This window comes from Lemur catta, chromosome X (genome assembly GCF_020740605.2).
Source record: "Lemur catta isolate mLemCat1 chromosome X, mLemCat1.pri, whole genome shotgun sequence".
Taxonomy (NCBI): Eukaryota; Metazoa; Chordata; class Mammalia; order Primates; family Lemuridae; genus Lemur; species Lemur catta.
The window spans coordinates 68,125,560-68,146,581 of NC_059155.1; the positions used below are offsets into that span (position 1 = coordinate 68,125,560).

The 21,022-nt window shown below is 41.2% G+C and overlaps 1 long non-coding RNA gene across 2 annotated transcripts; it reads right to left on the minus strand.

Annotated features, from left to right (window-relative positions):
* Nucleotides 1-13,049: 13,049 nt before the first annotated feature.
* Nucleotides 13,050-19,238, minus strand: LOC123628002. Of its 2 annotated transcripts, none has more exons than XR_006731565.1 (3): nucleotides 19,168-19,238; nucleotides 13,902-14,007; nucleotides 13,050-13,275 (listed from the first exon to the last, which is right to left on the minus strand). It is a non-coding gene; the product is annotated as an uncharacterized LOC123628002 (long non-coding RNA). The 2 variants fall into 2 exon arrangements; XR_006731566.1 differs by lacking the exon at nucleotides 19,168-19,238 and adding an exon at nucleotides 16,668-16,719.
* Between the last annotated feature and the right edge of the window lie 1,784 nt (nucleotides 19,239-21,022).

Consider the following 21,022-nt stretch of genomic DNA (forward strand, 5'->3'; position numbering starts at 1 on the left):
CCTTTCACCACAGTTCTGTAGCCCTGTATGTTCCCAGCCCCCCACCCCCATAATTTCTCTTGTCATCATTTTTCTGGCAATTCTTTCACTCCAGATGAATTTTAAAAGTCAGCTAAAGGTATTTGGCTGGAGTTGCTTTGAATTGTTGCAAATTAATTTCGGCAGTACCCACAAGGCTACAATATTGCGTCACCTCTCTTAGTGACAGTTTATGCTTCTGGAGCTTTCTGGTTTCCTCCACAGTTTTTATTCGTAGTACTTGCTACATTTACTCCTGGAAATCTAATTATTCTGCTTGCTACTATGAATGCAATTTTTTCTGCTGTAATATTTTCTGAGTGTCATTTGGATACAGAAACTTTTTTATAGAGGTATCTTTCTGAATTCTTGTGTTTTCTCTAATGAGCTCTAATACTTTTCAAACTGTTCTATAATGTTTTTTAATGACTGAAACTTTCATGAGACTGCTTAAATATTTTGATGATAGCAGAACATTTCTACTTATTTTGATTGTGCTTAAAAATATTTCTATTGCTTCACTGCCTAGTGTGAGGATGAGATTTGTCTTGTGCCATCTTTCAGATGAAGAACGTAGTAAAAGTAGTAAACTCTTCTGATTTTACTAAGGAACTTTATTAAAGTGAATGCTAACTTTTGTGGATGTCTGTTTTTGTGCAGTAGCAGGAGAATCTAATTGCTTTGCTGTATTGTTTTGACGCTCATCAATGTTTGCGAACATTACCACGGATGCATCCTCAGATTCCTACGGTGCAACACTACCACGATGTGCTCTTGAAACAACAGCCGGTTTCATCTTGGCATTCGTTAATACGGCCTATATTTGACTGTCTTTTCCATACTAATATATATAACATAATTCCAGATTGAGTAATGACTAAACAAAGTAATGCAATGGCATACGCATTGACTTCTGAGTGAGCAGTATGTGGCTATTTCACACATGCACCCAGAGACATATCTCTCTAAAAAGTTGACATTTTCAGTGAACAAATGATGAGAAGAATCCAGCTTTGAGCTGCTATGAGTGCTTTGACTTGGGAATGGGTATGGCCTCTTCCATGAACAAAATGAACACTCATCCAGTTGTGGATTAATGACTAGTGTTGGATTTATTCTTAAACTAGTGAATCTTTGTGAAACTCCTTCTATTCTAAGACCCTGCATGTAAATTCAGATTGTTTAGTTGTATATTCCATTTATAAAATAATCCCTTCAGCTTCAGATCTCACAAGACCTGTATGGCTAATGGCAGGAGGACAGTGATAAAAGGTAAGATCAGGTTGTATGGGCATGATTATGGAAAGGACACGATAGACAGTCTAGATTTTCTTTTGAGGATAATGGGAGTTTTATAAAATAGGGAGTAGCTTGTGCTAGTTTTATATACATACATATAAAAATATACATATTTAATAGACTTTCTATATAAATATTTATTTATACTATATTAAATATAATACATATTTAATTGACTTTATATTTTATAGCAGTTTTTGGTTCATAGAAAAATTAAGTGGAAGGTACAGAGATATGCCACATACTCCTGCTCCCCCACATGCACAGCCTCCATACTGTCATCGTCCCCCATCAGAGCTGGGCATTTGTTACAACTGATGAACCTACACGGGCATGTCACCATCACCCAGAGCCCACAGTTTACATTAGGGGTTCGCTCTTGGTCTGTGCATTCTGTGGGTTTGGACAAGTGTATCATGGCAGGTGTCCCCCACGACAGTATCACACAGCGTGGCTTCACTGCCCCGAACATCCTCTGTGCTCTGCCTAGTTAGTCCTGCCTCCTCCCTCAATTAATATTTCAGAAAGGTCTTTCCGGCTCTTGGCCAGGTAATTCATTTTACAGAAGGAACTTTGGAAGAAGGGAAACGAGTGTCTATTAGCTGATATTTTGTTTTGCTCCTTGCATTAATATTCAAGAAATGAGACTGATCTATATTTTGTCATATTTGGCACTTAAAACATCTTTCAGAAGTGGAATTTTAAAAGTTTTCTCCAAAACAAGGCTATGCCCACGTAGGATGTTTGACATCAGAGTATCCAAGAGAAGTCTTTTAAACTTCTTTTCACGGCTCAGCTGTCAGTGGACTGAAACTAACCAGGCAGTGGTTACTGGGTCTGAGACTGCTCAGGAAGGAGAAGATCCAACGAGAGGCAGAGCACGTCCGCAAAGAGAGCAGACCATCTTCTACTGCTGTGTTCTTGTGGCCGTGCTCTCGAGTCACGCCCAGGCTTCCGTTTTTGTGTGGCTGCTCTATGTGCTCCTGCAACACCTATGCATACTTCCTGCACATAATAACATGCATACATACATACACACACACACATGCATACACTTAGATTCTCATCATTTGTGGTAGTTATGTTCTCTAAGGTCACTGTGAACACTGCATTATCATATTTCATTGCTCCCAGGGGAAATGCGGGGCAGGTGCCTATGAACCTCTAGTCACAACATTTTCATCAACCAGTCAGTTCATGACCTTGCTTTGGGTGTTTGTGTTTAAAGACACTTTATTTAATATATATCGTTGAATCATTTGTGTAGAATGCACGACCAACATCTCCACGACTCATGCCTGAACACAGCTAATCGAACACACCTATTCTCTCTGCAGAACACACTGCAGCCTTTTTGTGCTTAGCAACATTAGACAGCACTTCAGCACAATTCTCAGGTGTGATTTGAAACACCAAAATCACCAAGAAAAACACAAAAATGCGAACAACTTGTGTGTTGGTTCACTGAAAGTTTTCACCACTCCACGTCTGTGGAGGAGTGGGAAAGCACTAGATAACAAAGTTTAGCAAGGAGGCCAATTCACAAATATGGAGTCTATAAATGACGGGGATGGACTCTGTACGTTTTCTGCAATAGACTGGGAGCTTCTGAGTGTAGGACACAAACATTTCTCATCCTTGTTCCAGTAGAAACAGCATCACACTTCACATAGGGTAATCGATAGACCAAATTATTTTTAAACTTTTAAAATTATAGAGTTCTTTAAAAACAACACTTGAAACCCAAATAAAATATATAAATTGATAAAAGTGGGTTTTCTCTGTTCATCTGTGTCTTTCTTTTATTCCTTGGGCAAGTCAGTGAATTTCATGAAATTATATCACAAGCAAGTACCAGGCCTCTAGAAATGGTGCTTTTCAGATCCTAGTTCAGTGTGTTCTTCCTTATCCAAGCTGTCTCATTCCCCATGCACTCTTGCAGTGAAAGACAATGATGTTACCTCTCCCAGAAAACATGGCATGTGATTCCTAGTTACATGTCATTCCTGAGCTGTTTGCAGTGTGAACAGGCCTAATACATAACAGCTGGTAGTGAAATGACTATTTCACTGCAAACTGTAAATTGTCCAGTCGGTATTTCAAATGCCCCTATTCTCATCGGGAATCATTTGGTAAAATAGCCTCCTGGAAGTCATTAATCTCTGCTATATGCGGAGCCTTGTTAGGGAGGAATGAGCCCCCACGATCAGTTAAGATGAATGATTTAAAGAGACCCACACCAAACTCTGCCACTAACATAATTATCAATGTAGGAGGTCTTTTGGAGAGTTTTCAACACATTTTTGTCTTATAACTCACCCATGTATGGAGTTATAGGAGGACTGTGCTTACATGCTTGAGATTTGATAACGTAAAATGAAGCAAAAGTAGACTTAATCTGTGTCAACACCAACTATATGAAGTTTTCAACATGCTCAGCGCCTGGCCCTGGCAGAGGATTGGGGTGACGTGGCCAAGGGTTTCCGTACGTCTGCCAGCTTGGCTTTCCTGTGCCTGTGAGTGAGGGCTGTGGGAGAAAGTGTCCCCCTAGATTTGAAGGTGTCAGAAACTGCCTGGGAACACACTGCCCCTTTCACAAATCCAACCCTGGGGGAGAAATACTGACATGCACAAGGTGACCCCACGAGAGACGATCACTGGATTCTTTCATCCTCCACCTCCTGTAACCGCACAGGGAAGCACTGTGCGTAAACTTCACGGTTCTCCTCACATTTGCTGTCACTGTCCAGAACTTGTTTCCTGCCTTGTGGTTCTGTGACCTGCAGCCATGATTCCAACGTTACAGAAAGCGGCCAGCTTCTCTTTGGCTTCCATCCTCTGGATGACCTTATATTCTGGAGAGATCGTATTTCCACATAGAGAGTTGACTGAAGACTCATTAACGTTGGACCATCTTTCAAGTGGAAATGACTGTGTTTCTTCGATGATATTGCCTGTGTCAACAGTGGGGTTAATTGGTTTGTATCAGATTTAAGATCACTAATTATCTGCAGCGAACTTCGCCCAGAATGAACGTAACTTTTAGAGTTTTAGGCCCCAGGCATCTAAGTAGCTTCTATATGAATTTATATCATATGTATAACACATCACCTTATGACAATATTGGGTCTCCCTCTGGAATCAATACAAACCCTATTTAGAGATATCTGTGACCTCGGTTGGTGATTTGAAGATTATCAAGGTATCTACAAATACCCCACCTGTACAGTAGCCTGGCAATGTCCTGCTCACTTCAACTCTGAAAGTGTGGCTGGAGGGAGACCCAGCCTGGTCCTTGGTGCCCACTGTCAGATCAGTGCCTGAGGGTGAACCAGCATTTCAGTAGAACTCAGAGATAAATGCAGCACAGAAGATGGGGATGTGTGGAGTTTGGAGTTAGGAGAGCTCTGCTCTTGTTTGGTCTATAGACGCTCTTGCTTGTGTCTTAGAACAAGTCATTCATCTCTGAAATGCAGGCCAATTGTTCCGCCATCCACCATCGCTCGCTCACAGGAATAACACAGCAACACATGGTGAATGGTCTCTGTGTGTGCTGTGAACCACTACCCACAGTCTTGCTGTTATTCCTGTGTGATAGGTTGGATTTGTTCATTTTCATATACGGACTTTCTGGAAGAGTGTTGTAGATAGTTCCGTTAGGACTCAAAATAAGCCCTGTTTGGTCTAGAAGGATCTTAACACTCACACAACAACCTAAGACCATTAAATCTCTGAAATCATTTTAGTACATTTGGACAAAAATACAGTCTTGGTCAGGGTGAATACTGATGAGAAGTTTCCCTGCCTGATTTTGCCCATTCCGTATGAATGTTTAATTTAGCAATAGTTTGCAGTAAAATTCTAGCACAGCAAAAAAATCATTATGTACACTAAATGTCAGTCCAGCAACAGGAAACATAGGACTTTGCTTGCTCTTTATTTACTCACTAGTCTTAAACAAGTCATTCTGGCTGAATACTATATGAGGAATTAACAAATCAACTTTTTTGTACTTTTCAAATTCAGCTAATCTTACCATTTATATGACTACAAGGATCAAAAGCATAATTATAAATTATGTTTTTAAGAATTTCAAGGTTTACAATTGAAATTCATTTTCATTTTTAAAGTAGACCAATACATCTTTTAATTGAAGAAACCTAAGTTCTCTAACATTTAAATAAATGCCTAAGTCTTTAGTGTTGTATACTATTTTTTAAAAATGCTCTATCTTGTGAATGATAGGTTAACTAGGAAGATTTTGTTTCTTTCATTTTTTTTGTACATCTCAAAAGTTAGACTCAAGCTAATTTTGTCACAAAAATATGTTGTGCTAATAAATCTCTAGGTAAATCTGTCTTTGTTCTTGTCAGGGGGAAAAAATAGCTATCACACATATTTAAGCATTCTAAAATGTGTTTCCAGACGTCAAATTCTTTCTGACCTGTGATTTTTCTTAGATGGTACAAGTTTTCCTTTGCTATTTTAACAGGATAGATTTAAGTAACACAAAATGATGCAGAAAGATATTTAAAGAATTTGGTTAATTGATTCAATAACAATTTATTTCAATCAAGTGACAAACATACTCACATAAATTGAATCCACACAGAACAAAACCAAATAAAAATTCCCAAGCCTTCAGTCAAAGAAGCTGCAATTTAATCAAACACTTTTAATTTTTTTCTGAAATTAAGTAGGTTGGAAGAGAAAATGCGACGTGATGGGAAGAAAGTGAGTGGGACTTGGCGCTGGAAGACTGGAGTCTTAGTCTTGAGGTTGACGTCACCTGGCTCAGCCACCTGGGAGCTTCAATGTCTTCATCTTTGTGGTCAAGGGATTGACAGAGACAACTTTGTCTCGACACAGAAATCTTCACTTCCTTTCAGATCTCCGTTCAAATGTTACTCCTGCAGAACATGATTCACTGATGCCCAGGTCTACAGCACGTGAGTTACTCCTTCATGGTGGATAACAGATAATTCACATTCGTATTTTGAGTCATTTGCTTAACATTTACCTTGGCCAAGAGACTACACATTCCAATGAGGCAGGAAATGTGAATTTGTTTTGATTTTTGTTTTGCTCACTCTTTTTCCCTATGCTTAACTCAATCCTTGGCACCTAGGAGTAACAAACCTTCATTGTAAAATGAATAAGCCAATCAACAAATACTGGCTGTTTATGATAGACATCCTTTTTTATGTGGAGGAAATAACTTAATCAATGTTTAGACAATCAGCCATACTGTTTTTTTAACCCTTTCTGTCTGGCTACCTATGTATCTGCTGTTTCAAGGAGCAAATAATAATCCTTAATATTTGTTTTCTTAAGCTGTGTACTTTCATATGGTCTCTTTTTAAGAACATCTTGCCATTGTGTCATTTATAATTTGAATGCCAAAAAGAGAGGGGCGAGTCTCCTTTGTCCCCCACGGTTGCTTTTGTCCTGGCTCCGAAGCACTCCTGGATGGCTAACTCCGGTTGGATGACTAACACGCCTCACCCTGTCTCCTTTTCCCAACCAACAGTACTTGTTTTTATATTGACTGTCTGTGCTGTCCACCCTGTATGTGTCCACGCCTGTCAGAATGATGATGTGATAATGTATGCAAACATGTTTCTTAAAGCATCACATAAAACGTGTCTTTAACCTTCAGAGGAGCACCTGCATACATCATTTGGGCAGATGCAACGTACTTGATGAAAATTGTCCTAAAATATGGAAAATCATGGGGCTTAGGGACAACATGAAAACACTGATAAAAGATTACTTTTATCTTGGTCATTAGTCAGACTTTATTTTATCTAAAAGAGTTTTTTTCCCCACTGCCAGCATTCTGAAATTTCAAGATGTGGTTGTGACAAAAAATAAAACACAAAACCAATTATGAATCAACACTTTACAACTACCTTCCTGAACAATAATGTAAAATGTGAAATGCGAATCTATCCCTGATCTTTAAAAGAGCTGGAATCATCAGTTCTCAATGGCCAATGGCCATTTCAGCCTTTTAAACAACAGAACAGAGGCAAGTCTTTGAGGCTTTTATCTCCTTCTAAAAAATATTCATATTATGGAGGTCAAATTTTAACTATTACTGTTAGCAAGCATCTTCCTTTGGCTTCATATAAAGTCCTGACCTTGTTTTACAACCTTGAGAACCAACTTTCTATTAACCCTTCTTATTTATTCTCTATATTTCTTATTTTTGCATTCCATGTTCATTCACATCGGAAGTGATAGGATATGCCAAGCTAAACTAACCAGTATAAAAAATTTTTGTCATTGTAGTCAATGCAAGGGATGTGTCCTAAATTTTAAAAGGTGAGCCTGTAGTAAGGAACCCAGAATTACAAAAACGTTGAACTTTTGCAGGTGTTCTGATGTTAGGAACCAACATTCTTCCTTACCTTTCAGCAAGGTATGGAAGATGAAAATATAGTTGACTTTTAATAACCATTGGTCTGTTCTTTTGTCTGTTTTTGCTGGTCACCAGAAATATAATTCTTCTACCTATCTATCTATGTATCTATGTATCTATCTATATGAACCTGTAACACACCTATATTTTGATGTCCAACGCTATTCCTGCAAGAAATGTAAACACCATTCAAATTCTGTTTCTTTTTTACCTGGTTCTTGCTTGTAATATTTTGGAAAAACAAGCAAAACCCCATTCAGATGAAGTCACAGTGTAGACAGTCCCCTGGAATGCTGGGAAACTCCCCAGCAATGTGCTTGCCAGAGTCTAGGAGAGAAATTTCTTTTTCATGGTGTAAGTATGTAAGTGTTTAGTGTTCGTTCTATTCATAACTAAAAAGATTTTGAGCACTTAATACAAACCTACAAAATGATATACTCTGTTTAATAAGAATATTTACCCAAGCCTGTAGTTAACCTTATGTGAGTCATCTTGTGAAGTGGCGAAAATCCAAGATAAGATAATGTTTGCGAACCTGCATATACTTATGTTACACTCCTGCATATATCTAAACACCCGGGAAAATAGTATTTTCAAATGGAGAAGTTAAAATAGTACATCTTTAGGTCTCAGTGTTAAGGAAGACTCAAATCTTGGCCATTTTGGATTGGCCAAGGTCATATGTAGTTTTCAAATATTCTGTAAAAGGAGAAAATTTCAGCTTATTTCCTGAAACCAGGGGTTTGGAAGGAGGAGAGTTGTATTATCTGATAAGAGTGAATATTTTATATTCCAAAGCAGATAACATTTAGGATTTTTTTTTTTTTTTTTTTTTTTTACTGTTCACAAATACATCATGAATTTATAAACTGGGAGAAATATTAAAGGTAATCTCATTGAATCCCTTTAATTTTAAGGATATGAAGAGTCCTTAAATTTATTCGTGTCCCAATACTTAAACTTAACGCACGAAAAGGTTGTAGAAGATACATGCAAAAGCTTTCAGATCACCTTAGCTATGTGCTGTTGTTATTGGCTATGTCTCTGAAGTGTTCATGGGCACACCATTTGCAAAGTCCCTCAACCTCACTGCATACAAACTATTCTTTGCAATACCTCTGGTCTGCACAGGAATCTCAGGCACGTAAAGCATGCAGCAAATACTAATTACCTGTGCGTATGTGAAGCAAGTAAGAGACCAAGACTCGAGGAAGATAAATATTAGCCCCACTTGACTGTGGTGTCAAGTAAGATGTAGAGGCTGCCTGTACTTGTCCAGGTGTCTGGAGCTCGGGGCGGCTCCCACGTGCCTTCACCCGCTAGACCCCACACCATGGCTGGTTTTCCTCACCGTCTCGGGAGAGGAATTACGGCAGAGCTCTGAGTACTGGGTACAGTGCCCGGTAACCGCACACATTCACTTAGAATTGAGATGTCGCATAACCGTGAGGATTAGAGACCACGTCTAAGTAAAACTCTGCCCGAGTCTGTCTTCAGAAATTAATCACAGGGAGCCACGCATTCATGTGCTGAGATACTGTTCGTGAAAATTAATATAGATTCAGAGAGTCACGGTTTCCTCATTTCCTTGAATAAGGGTCCCAACACAAGCAAACTACAAAACGTAAACACAGAAAACAAAAGGAATACAGTCGACCCTCGAACAACATGGTTTTGAACAGCACAGGCTACTCACATGGGGCTTTTCTTCCACCCCTGCCATGCCTGAGACAGCAAGACCGACCCCTCCTCCTCCTCCTCCTTCTCCTCCTCCTCCTCCTCCTCCTCTTCCTCCTCCTCCTCCTGCTCAGCCCACTCAACGTGAGGACAATGAGGATGAAGCCCTTTGTGATGATCCACTTCCACTTATTGGAGAGTGAATATATTTTCTCTTCCTTATGATTTTCTTTTCTCTAGCTTACTTGATTGTAAGAATACAGGACATAATACACATAACATACAGAACACGTGTTAATTGACTATGTTCTCAGCAAGGCTTCCAGTCAACAGCAGGCAATTAGTAGTTAATTTTGTGGAGTGTCAAAAGTTACACACAGAGTTTTGACGTCCCAAACTCCTGTGTTGCTCAAGGTCAATGGTATGTAAGAATGTATACGAGCGCAAGACCTGTCTGCACTAGGCATTCTGGACCCTAAAGAATAATCCGTGACCCTTCTTGCCTTTAGGGGTTTGCCTCTAAGTAGAAAGGACTGGCCTTGTATTGACTGAGTAGCTTTAAATAACAAGCTGGAAAACGAGACAAAGAGCAGATTTGAGTCCAATCCCTATGGGGCTTGGGGGACAGGACAAGGGGCGTAGAATGTCCAAGCACCTTTCTGACGATTAAATTAGTTCCAACAGGGGAAGGGCCTGGCGCAGCTGATACTGAGTTTTCAAAGCAGCAACTCTGTGGCAGTAAAGAACAGGTGACAGTCACCACCAGCAGTGCCCTCCGAACTCAATTCCCTACAGCTGAAAGGACGAGGGGACTCTTCTGCTCACCCATGTCAAAGGCTCCCCCTCGGCCTCCCAATTTCTGCCCGGGGTCTGCGCCTCCCAGGGGCCATGGGAGTGGGAGCTGCCCCTGTGCTTAGGAGAAAGGCCTCGCAGCACACGTAGCACGGGGTCGCCTTTGCGTCTGGTTCCTACAGAATAATCTCATCACAACACAGTGGTTTCCTCAGCTATTTCTTCCTATCCATTTATTTACTTGAGTATTTACTAACTATTTGAGTGACAAGCTCAATCCCAACACTGTGTTCTGCAAGTTTAGTGCGGAACAGAGCAGGCCTGGCTGCCGTGGTCGGGGATTTTGGACGTGAGGATTCCGAGGTGTAAAGGTGGGGGTTGTTTGGTCTTAAGTAACGGCGTGTGTTCCGGGTCCTCTATGTCTTTCTCAGGCCTGCACCTCTGGAAACAACTGCTCACACAGGGACAGACACACCCGAAGTAAGACAATCAAATATCTTTAATCAGCACGCATTTTATATGCATACGTGGAAAAGCAACATCCTCCTGAAAAAAAAAATAATGCACATTTCAGAGAGACACAGCTGGGACTCAGCCAGGTCCAGTTTACTCTGCAGGACCGAGTTCTATCTTCTCAGACTTCTCCTCCTTGAGGCCGGAGGGTTAGTGCAGGTGGATTCTTAGCTTTGCAGAAGAGACAGGGTTGTCAAACGAGGACACAGCTGGAAATGCTCTTATGGCCGCAGGTGGCAGTGGGAACATCATGGGATGGGGTGACTGGGGACTCACTGGGGGGCTGGTTACGGTGTGCAGTGAGGAGTCCATGGGTGTGGCGAGGGGCTGCAAAGGGACGTGCTGAGGACATGGGATGGGCTGGTCACGGCCCTGGGGTCCAGAGAGGCTGCTCCAGGGAGTCGGCCAGGTGGGTGGGACGGCCAGTTCATGGCGTAGGGGTGACAGTGGATTCCTGCTCTGGTCCTCTGTGTAAGTGATGAGAGCCAGACTGTACTCTTCTGCTTCTGCCCTTCCCACGCCATTCTGAGAAGTCTTGGGTCCCAGCCTGGGGTGTGCGAATTTCTTCTGGACACGCCGGGGAGGCGCAAGGCACAACTCACAGACATGGCAGCATCACCACGGGTCGTGCCGCTGTGCAGTTTCCAGGAGGCGCGTCCTCCCCCTTCCCCTGCCCGCGTGCCCAGCCCCCTCTTCCCTCCACGTCTCCTATCCACAGCGGCAGATCGGAGCCATCAGTCCGCTGCCATCTCCCGAGTGACACCTTTCAGACCAAGGCCCTGCTGACAGCCGATTTACTAGAAGCCCATTTGTACCCTGATGACACCTGCAGAATAAAAAGGGCACGTCTGGATGGCATTTGTATCAGTCATAAAGTAGAAAAAAAACCACAGCGACAAAGTGTGTGCACACAACAACAAATATTAATAAAGCAGTAACAGATTAATTCCCTTTATTGTTTATTTGACATCGTGTTGTAGAAGACTCTTGTAGCTTTCTTTAGCAGTACTTCCATCTTTCCGCCCAAGGAAACAACAGTCGTGACTCAATGGCAGTACGGAGAAGTCCAGGAGAGAGGCTCTCCCTCTCGGCCCCATCCGATTTTCTGGAGGGACTGGAGTTAACAGAGTGGGTGGCAGCCCTCCTGTGCTTCGCTAAGTACCGAAGTGAGGCGCAAGTTATTTTCTCTAAATGAGTATATGTGTGTAAAAGTGGATATTTGCACGTCCACACTTATTATAAAGATATATAATGCAACAATGTGGATATTTTGTTTTTGAATCAACATGTTTCAGGCTAAGTCTCTGTTCGTCAACGGCCCCAATTAAGACAAGACAAAGCCAGGCCTGGTGGCTCATGCCTGTAATCCCAGCACTTTGGGAGGCTGAGGTGGGAGGACTGCTTGAGTTCAGGAGTTTGAGACCAGCCTGGGCAACATAGCAAGACCCCATCTCTACAAAAAACAGAAAAATTAATCAGGTGTGGTGGCATGTGCCTGTAGGCCCAGCTACTTGGGAGGCAGAGATGGGAGGACTGCTTAAGCCCAGGAGTTTAAGACTGCAGTGAGCTATGATAATGCTACTGTACTGCAGCCTGGGTGACAAAGTGAGACCTTGTCTCTTAAAAAAATGACAAGACAAAAAGTGAATTTTTCTGCTACTCTGTTTGCCAACATTTTTGCAGAAAACACTACTCCACTCCACCCCCTGTTGGGGGAGGAAAACTAAGAAATCTATTTTAAATATTCAAGGAAAATATATGCAGGCAGTTTTATTATGTTCTATGAGCTATACCAACTCCTACATGGAGAAAAGTCTTTTCAAAACTAACCGAAACCCAGTCCATGGAGTCTTCCAGGTGACACCTGGCAGTGAGGGTCTCCAGAAGTCAGAGAATTGCCTAGGACCTTGCAGTGCTGGAGCTCGGGTGTGTGCAGCTGAGGATGGCTTTCCTCACTGTGCTTGTAGAACCTCATCAAGTCTGTGCGTGCTCGGGGCCTGTTCACAGGGGACAGTGGGGCAGGAGCCGACGTTGGACGTTGGCACTGTGTGTCTGTTCTAAGGCAAAAACAGGGCTTATGAATTGCAAATTTCAAGGCAGAATTCTGGCTCAGGAGAGTGTTAAGCGCAATTATTTGCAAGCTTGGATGTAAAAATATGCAGCAAAGTCTAGACCTGTTCTATTTACTTTCTTTTTTACTGCTGCAAAAAAAAAAAAAAAAATTTTTTTTCTTTCTTTCTCTCTTCTGCCCCCCTTAAAAGAAACTGACTGAGCTGGCATGTTCATCAAAGCAATTTACTGAGAATGCACTTTGACAGATTACATAAAGAATGTTGACTTGTGAAAACAAAGGGTTGTTTTATAATGCACATAAATTATATACTTTAAAACACTGAAGGTTCAGAATTTTTTTAAATGATACTCTAGCCAGAGCAAAATGAAGCTTTGCCTATTTTTCATTTCAGCACTTCAAAAGGTCTTCTTAGGATCCCACGGCCGACGTAAGTCAAACAGAGTAGATAGCACGGTGCAGTACAGTTTTCTTCTTGCATCTGTTAAAATTAGATTTAAGTCGACATATATTTTTTAGGCATCAGCCATGAACCAAAGACTGTGCTGAATATGCTATCGGGGATACAAAGACGGACAAAACAGTGTCAGAGGAAGGTCTGGAGGAAACATCTCTTCACATTAGTAGTTTACAGGGTACATTGAAAAATGTGCCCAAAAGAACTGCAAGATTTCAAAGAAGCACTTGACTGTATTTGGTTGAGAGCTCATAAAATATCTTATTTAGAAGCCCAACTTTGTTTCTTGCGGGCTGGATACCAGAAGAGACAGGGGTGAGGGTGCAAGAGGGCCTGGCGTGGGTGTAGGATCACCAGCGTGCAAGGTGCTGGCTCCATTCGATGTCTGGAGTGTACCTGGAGGAAGAGGAAGGGACACGCCTGGAAAAAGTGCGGCATTGACACGTAATCAAAAACACGATGGAGATGTGATAAGAAAATGCTATGATGAGAGCAATATTGAATAATGACTTATCTTGAAATGTCGTGAGCAAGGATGGGTGTGGAACGTGACTGATGATCCGTTAGGGGAGACGTGGTTGTATCTGAAAGGGCGTGGGAAAGCCTGCCAGAATGGCAAAGAAGACGGATGTTGCATGTCGTCTCTGTACTTTGATAAACGTTTGTGCAGCGAGGAAAGAGTTTAAAAATGACTTCAATCGTCATTGGCTTGACCAAAGGTTAAGGCCGCATAGTTCTTTCACAATTTTGTAAAATCTGGCAAGATACAAGGGAAATGAATGAGAAATTTAAACGTAAGGGAACAAATAAATGAACACGCACGTGTACACTCAAATCAATCTAATTAATTACGTGAATGCTTCTGCATGGGAAACAACAAAGAAATGCGGAGAGAAATAAAAGACCTAAGTAGGGAAATAGATCATGTTTATAGCTGGGAGGACTCAATATTTTTAGGATACCCACTTGATTTATAGATTCAATGCCATTGCTATCAATATTTCACAAGGGTCTTGTGGAAATTAAGACACTGACTTGTAAAATTTATATGGAAAGCCACAGAGCCTAGATAAGCTAAGGTAGTCTTGAGGAAGTCCAAAGACCTTCATTTATCAGACGTCAAGACTTATAATGAAGCCAGAGGAATCACAACAGTAGCACGAGAGTGGACAGTGGAAAACAGAGTCTAGCATGTGGAAAATGTCCCATCTGTGCAGCCAGCTTATTTATGAGATGGTGCCACAGGAATTCACTGGGGGGAAGAAATGCTCCATTCAGTAAGTGATGTTGGTTCAACTGGATCTCAGTATTTTAAAAAATGAAACTTTACCTCTCCCTCAAGTAAATTAATATGAAATAGATCACAGATCATCTATGAAAAGTAATTAGCAAAAGTCGAAGATGAAAACCAGATGAATATGCTTATGAACCTGGGCTATAAAACAGTTCTTAAACAGGACACAAAAATCACTAGGCATTTTTAAAAAACTAGATAAGTTGGTTTTCATTAAAATTTAGAAATTTTGTTTATCAGCAGACACCACCAAGAGAGTTAAAGAATATAATACAGAATGAGCCATGATAGTCTCAAAAGGACTGATGCCCAGAATATAGAAAGAAATCCTACAAATCAATATAAAATCCTACAAATCAATATATAAAAGACAACTCAAGCATTTGCAGAAGACTTAAACGGGCAGTTTCCAAATAAGGATTTCTAAATGGCCAAGAAGCACATGAAAAGTTACTCAACACCATCACTCATCAGGAAAATATCAATTACAGCCAGAATGACGTACCACAGCCCAGCTACTAAAATGGATGAGACTGTAAAAAGATTGACAATTCCAAGCATTCGCATGTTGGTGGAGCAACTGACAAGCACTGTGGAGCAGGTCTTGGCAGTATCAGCTAAAGCCATGCACGTGCACACCCCACAAACCGCCACTGCATCCCTAGGCATGTACGCGAGACAGCTGGATACCTCTGTCCCACAAAGGTACACAAGTGCTCATTGTGGCTTTATTCAAAACAGCCCAAAATCAGAACAACCCACATATCCATCAACAACACAACCGCTAAAAAAATTAGTGTGTTTTACAAAAAAATTAAGTAATAATAAAATCAGATGAGCTCTTGCTGCAGTCAACAACAAGAAAGAATCTCACAGACAAAATGAGGAGAAAAAACGTCAGAGACAAGTATGACTTCATTTATCTACAGTTTAAGAAAAGCTAAAGTAATCTACAATAATAGATGTCAGAATGATGCCAACTTCTAGGTAAGGTGAGGATATAGTTTGAGAAGGAACATATTAATATCATGAACAAGTCTTCTGGGTCCTGTAAATAGTTTATATTTTGGCTGAAGGGATGGCGACATAGATATATTAATATGTAAAATTTCTGTTAACTTCTTACTTAAAGATTTGTATTGTTTATGTATACTATGCCTAAAACATGGTGGTAATTTTGAAAACCCTGATTTAACCCCTCACATAGAATGTTGTAAAATGTTCCATTTTAACAACAAAGCAATTGTAAAGGCATGTTTAAGAAAGGAGTAAAAATCTATTTCTGGTTCATTTTTTTCCAGAGTCTCATTCACATATACATTTTCACATATTATGCATTTCAGCAAAACAATGGAGAAAAAATACATTTTTCTTTACTTTAGTAAGAAAAAAAGAAGCTCCAAGGCTATTAAGAAGCATAAAAAAGAAACTATCTTCATTTATAAAAATGATTGCGCTGATCATATTATTTACTGATATTTCAAAAGAAATGTTACCCAGTGGAATAGTATTTTACCTGACCATTCACAGCTCTCATCTTATTTCTAATATATCTTATAGTTATCTCTGGAGAGAAAATAGTCCTCTGAGATGGGTAATTTTGACGGGAATAAATTCATAATAACAGTAATAAGTCTCAAGTAGATTGGCTGATACTCACATTAGTGTCTACAACTTCTCTCCCCTGTGGCATCTAATGACATTTATAGAAAGCTTCACTTGCTCACCTAAATGGTCCTATTCTAAAGTGATTCCAGCTTAGCTAATTTAAAGCATATAAATCATGATGTGAAATGCAATTGCATCATTGGAAATTTCCATTGGTCAGTAGTTTTGGGTACAAAATGATTTTGAGTAAGTATACTCCACAAAGACTTGCAGAAACACCACCTCACAATGTCTAAACAAATATAAATTGATATTAGAAGACACACATGGAAATGGAGCACTTCCTATGTGCAGGCACTTCAGATGGGATGGGTCTGAGTCAGAACTGGCATGAGAAGCAAAGCCTTGTCTTTCTGGATCCCAAGCCTGTGGCTTCCAACCTCCCCGCCCCAAATAACATCTAGATCACGGGCTGTGGAACTGAAGTAAAACGGGCTTCCTTCCCAGTTCTCACCTCACGACCTTGGGCCCTTGTGCAGACCTGAACCTGGTTCCTCGGAGAGAAAGGACCAATGGCAATTCCAACCTCACTAGGTCATCACGAGAATCATGCAGCATGAGTCTCCATCCCTTCCTGCTGCCATAACAAAACACCTTAGACTGGGTAATTTATAAGTAATAGAAATTTGTCTCATAGTTCAAGAGGCTGGGAAGTCCAAGACCAAGGCACCAGCAGATTTGGTGTCTGGTGAGGGCTGTTCTCTGCTTCAAAGATGGTGCCTCTCACTGTGTCCTCACACGGCAGAAGGGTGAAAGGGCAAAAGGACCAAACAGACTCGCTTGAGTCTGGCACAATCCCATTCATGAGGGCAGAGCTCTCATAGCCTAATCGCCTCTTAAAGTCCCCATGTCCCTAGACTATTGCATGGGAAATTAATTTTCATGGGAATTTTGGAGGGACACAAACACTCAAGCCATAGCAGTGGGCATTCCACAAAAGCCGGCCATATTTATTACCCAGCCATGTTTGCACTGGGGCTTGGGGGCCAGGCATTACTCTCATGACAACTCCATTTTCCGCTAAACTTGGGCACACCCTTTAATCGGATTATTACAAATTGATGTGCCCATACCAAACGACCTGGCAAGACACGAGAGACTTAAGCTGCCTCCTTCTCTGCCTATAGATGGTCTCAACAGTTTACCATTAGATGTCAAAGACAGCACACAAGTGCCTTTGCTAATGCTGAATAATAAAATTTTAACCAGCACTTGCATGGGAAATACTTTCTGAGCACTTTGCAGATAGGATCTCTCTAAATTGGTAAGACAATTCCGGGAGGTAAATAAAGTGTCCTCATATTATGTGCTGTGCTGTTTTGAAGGGATTTGACTTGTACTTTATTGCAGTTACAAATTCTAACTCTCAGAGATGGTAGTTCAAGTATCTTTCAGAAGTATCACAGAGAAAGATAAAATAGGGAGGAAAGAGAGAAACACACACAGAGGATCAAGGAGGAAAACTGCAAAATGTATGGGGACAGCAACTTTCATAGGGAGGGGACAGTCCACTTCCCGGGCCACAGCCAGGGAAGCCCTTTCCAAGCAAATGATGTTGAACGTAGAGCCGGGAGAAGTGGAGGGAGAGTTCTAGGCAGAGGGACGTGAAAGGACAGTCTGGCGGCGGGAGTGAGCTTGGCGTGTTTAAGGAATGGTGAGGGAGAGAGTGCAGCTGAGGCTGACAGGTCAAGGATGGATGTCTTAGGAGACAAGGTCAGAGCTGGTGGCTGTGGGCACGTGCCAACCAGCTGGGGTCTTGCCTGCCATTGCCAAGACTTAACTTTTTTTCCAAGAAAGACAAAAGCCACAGGCAGGCTTTGCATAGAAGAGTGACGTGCTCTGACTTCCATGTTAAATCAGTCTCCCTGAATGCCGTGTGCTGTGATTTGAACATTGGTGTCCTCCCAAAATTCCTATATTGAAACTAAATCCTCAGTGTGATAACCTTAAAAGGTGGGGCCTCTTGGATGTAGATTAGTGCCTTTGTGAAAGAGATTGGCAGGAGTGTGTTTGCCGAGGAGGTGCTGTCTTGCTGTCTTTGAAGCAGAGACCTGGATCTCTGCAGCCACCGGGTCTGCCGGTGCCTTGATCGTGTATTCCCTGCACTCCAGAACTGTAAATGATAAATTTCTGTGGTTTATAAATTACCCAGTCTAAAGTATTAGCAGCACAAACAGATGAAGACACTGCGTGAAGAATGACCAGGTGGGAGACAGAGTCAGGGACCAGCTAGGAAGTGACTTCAGTCACCAAGTGACGGAAGATGTCAAGGATGGAGGTGGTGGCTGGGGTCGGACAGAGGATGTGTTTCCAAAGCAGGGCTGAGCCTCCCAGGACGTGAGAGAAAATCTACTTCAGACCCTGGGATGGAACGACCATCTGTTCTCAGTGCAGCAGGTGGCGACGGCCCCCATGTGGCCTCGGACCATGGTGGAGACGCCAACCTAGCAATGCTCCTTGGCTTTTCACAGTGTCAGGAGGAGGAGTGTCACATGATCTGATATTCAAGAACAGGTAGAGGGAACCAAGCCTCTACTCGAGGCCACCTTCATATTTTCTTTCTGTCACTTCTGCACTTCCTTGTTTTCACCAGACAAGTTACTACTGGATCTTCCAGTAACTTCCCCATCACTCTATTTTCCAATCTGTATTCTGGGTTCCGCAGCTAATCACTGCACCATGTTAGGGAAATGTGGACAGCCTGGTGTTCTCACAGCCCAAGGCTAAAATTTACCCACAATTTGCAAGGCAACACCTAAATTACCCAGCCATAAATTGTTACTGCTCTGTGCTGTCTAGAACAGATTTGGACAACAGGATTGCATTATTGGAAACCCGATAAATGTCAATTTAAGTGTTTTCTTCCCAAAACACAAGACAGACTGACAGCATCCCAGATGCCTTATAGAGAGCTCTATTTTACTCGAATAAATAGCGTATTCCACAAAGCTTACTGGATAGTTTAGTTGTTGAGGTTCATCATTTCCTTTTTCTTCCATTGCTGTGGTAGCCAATTCATCCACACATCACTAAAATTAGGAAGGCTTGCTTGGAGCACACGCCTCAACGTAGTGGGGATTAGGCTAAACTGTTTCAAGCAACAGGAATAAGTGAGATCATAGCGAAGAGACAATAAATCAAGGTTCAACATCACCACCACAAAAACTGTGCAGCGTAACCCAATTCTCTCGTATGAAGTTTTTGCAGAAGACTTTTTTTGGGGAAAAATATCAGCTTTTTCTTTACAGCTCCAAGATTTGTTCTGCTCTTGCGACATAGCCTATTAGCAACCCTGATTATGCTTTAGAGATTTACGGGAATTCTGGGTTTTATTGTATTTGCAAAATGTTTCTCGTAGTGCAAACTGCCCGCGGACATGGCAGGCTGCTGAACGCATACACTGTTCCCCTGATTAAGCTGATTAAGAGCCGTGTGTTTTGACACACACTGGAACAGGCTAAGCTGTTGGAATTGTCGACAGTAATGAAACAGAGTTCAAACTTGTTCCACGCCACACAATACCATGATTGCCCTCATAAGATTACAATGACATCTTAAGATTTCTTTTTCATGTAAATCTGGGTTTTGTAAGAACATACAGACACATTTCAAAAACATCCCTCATGGTAAAATCTTTGAGCCAGCGGTTCACACATCCAACTTTTCATAAAATAAGGGCTGTGACATTAACTCACATGTCATAGATTTAGGATATTAAAGGTCATCCTTTAAGGGACTGGTTATTTCTCTAGAACTCATCTTTTAAAATTTCAGTAACTGCCACTGTATGGGCAGCAGGATCCGGACACCGGGTTGTTTGAACTCCTCATGTTGTTCCTGGACATTTAGCACCAGGTTAAGCTAATCATGTGCTTTCTATAAATATTACTTTTTTCAATTAAGGTGACAGGATAAAATTTGCCTAAACACTATGTTTGCTGAGTATAAGCAAAGTGGGAAAAAAAGTATGCACCTAAGTATAGGGTAAATAGCCCAGTGAAGTTTTTTTAGGTCATTCCTTAATGTTAGTCTATTTTTTCTTTTCTTCTTCTGGTTAACCATTAACTTATATCATAGATGGTATCTGCGTAAAGTTTTCTAGGGCTCTCTCTATGAGACAGAGCAATTATTTTTTGATGAAGTAACTATTATTTTTCTCCTTTTCCCTTTGTCTTTCCTTTGAAGAATCATAGAGAAAGAAAAACAATGACAGCTTTGCAAACCTGTATTGTGCTCCCCTCAGTAGCTTCTTTCCAAAGCAGACAAGCATTTTGCTGCATTGACTCTGTTTAATACACACTCAAATCATTTAGAAAAACAACTGACCCTTATAAAGTGCTTTAAAGTTCTTGAAGTGCTTTTACAAAGACTATGCTACTACCTTATCTTTGAAACAATGTTTTAAAGGGAATAACAGGCGTTATTATCTCCATGTTTGAAAGCAAATTATAATCAGACAGATAGTATAGTTGGGCAAAGCTGATACAGCCACAGGTGGGGTGGTTTGGTCTCTGGACTTGTAGTTTGAAGATGTTTCCAAAACAATATATTCAGATCTTGGATTCATTTATTTACTAAGCTTTGCAGTTTTCAAATATATTCTTTTCAAACTTGGTTAAGTTACTCCGGCACCCAACCACCTAAGCAGATATAAACAATGTTATGGTCTGGGTTGTGTTCTCTCAAAATTCATAGTTTGAAACCCGAAGCCCCAGTGTGGCTGTGTGTGGAGACAGAGCCTGTGAGGAGGTGATCAAGGTTAAGATCATTAAGGGTGGGGCCCTCACGCCATAGAGCTGGTGCCTTTAG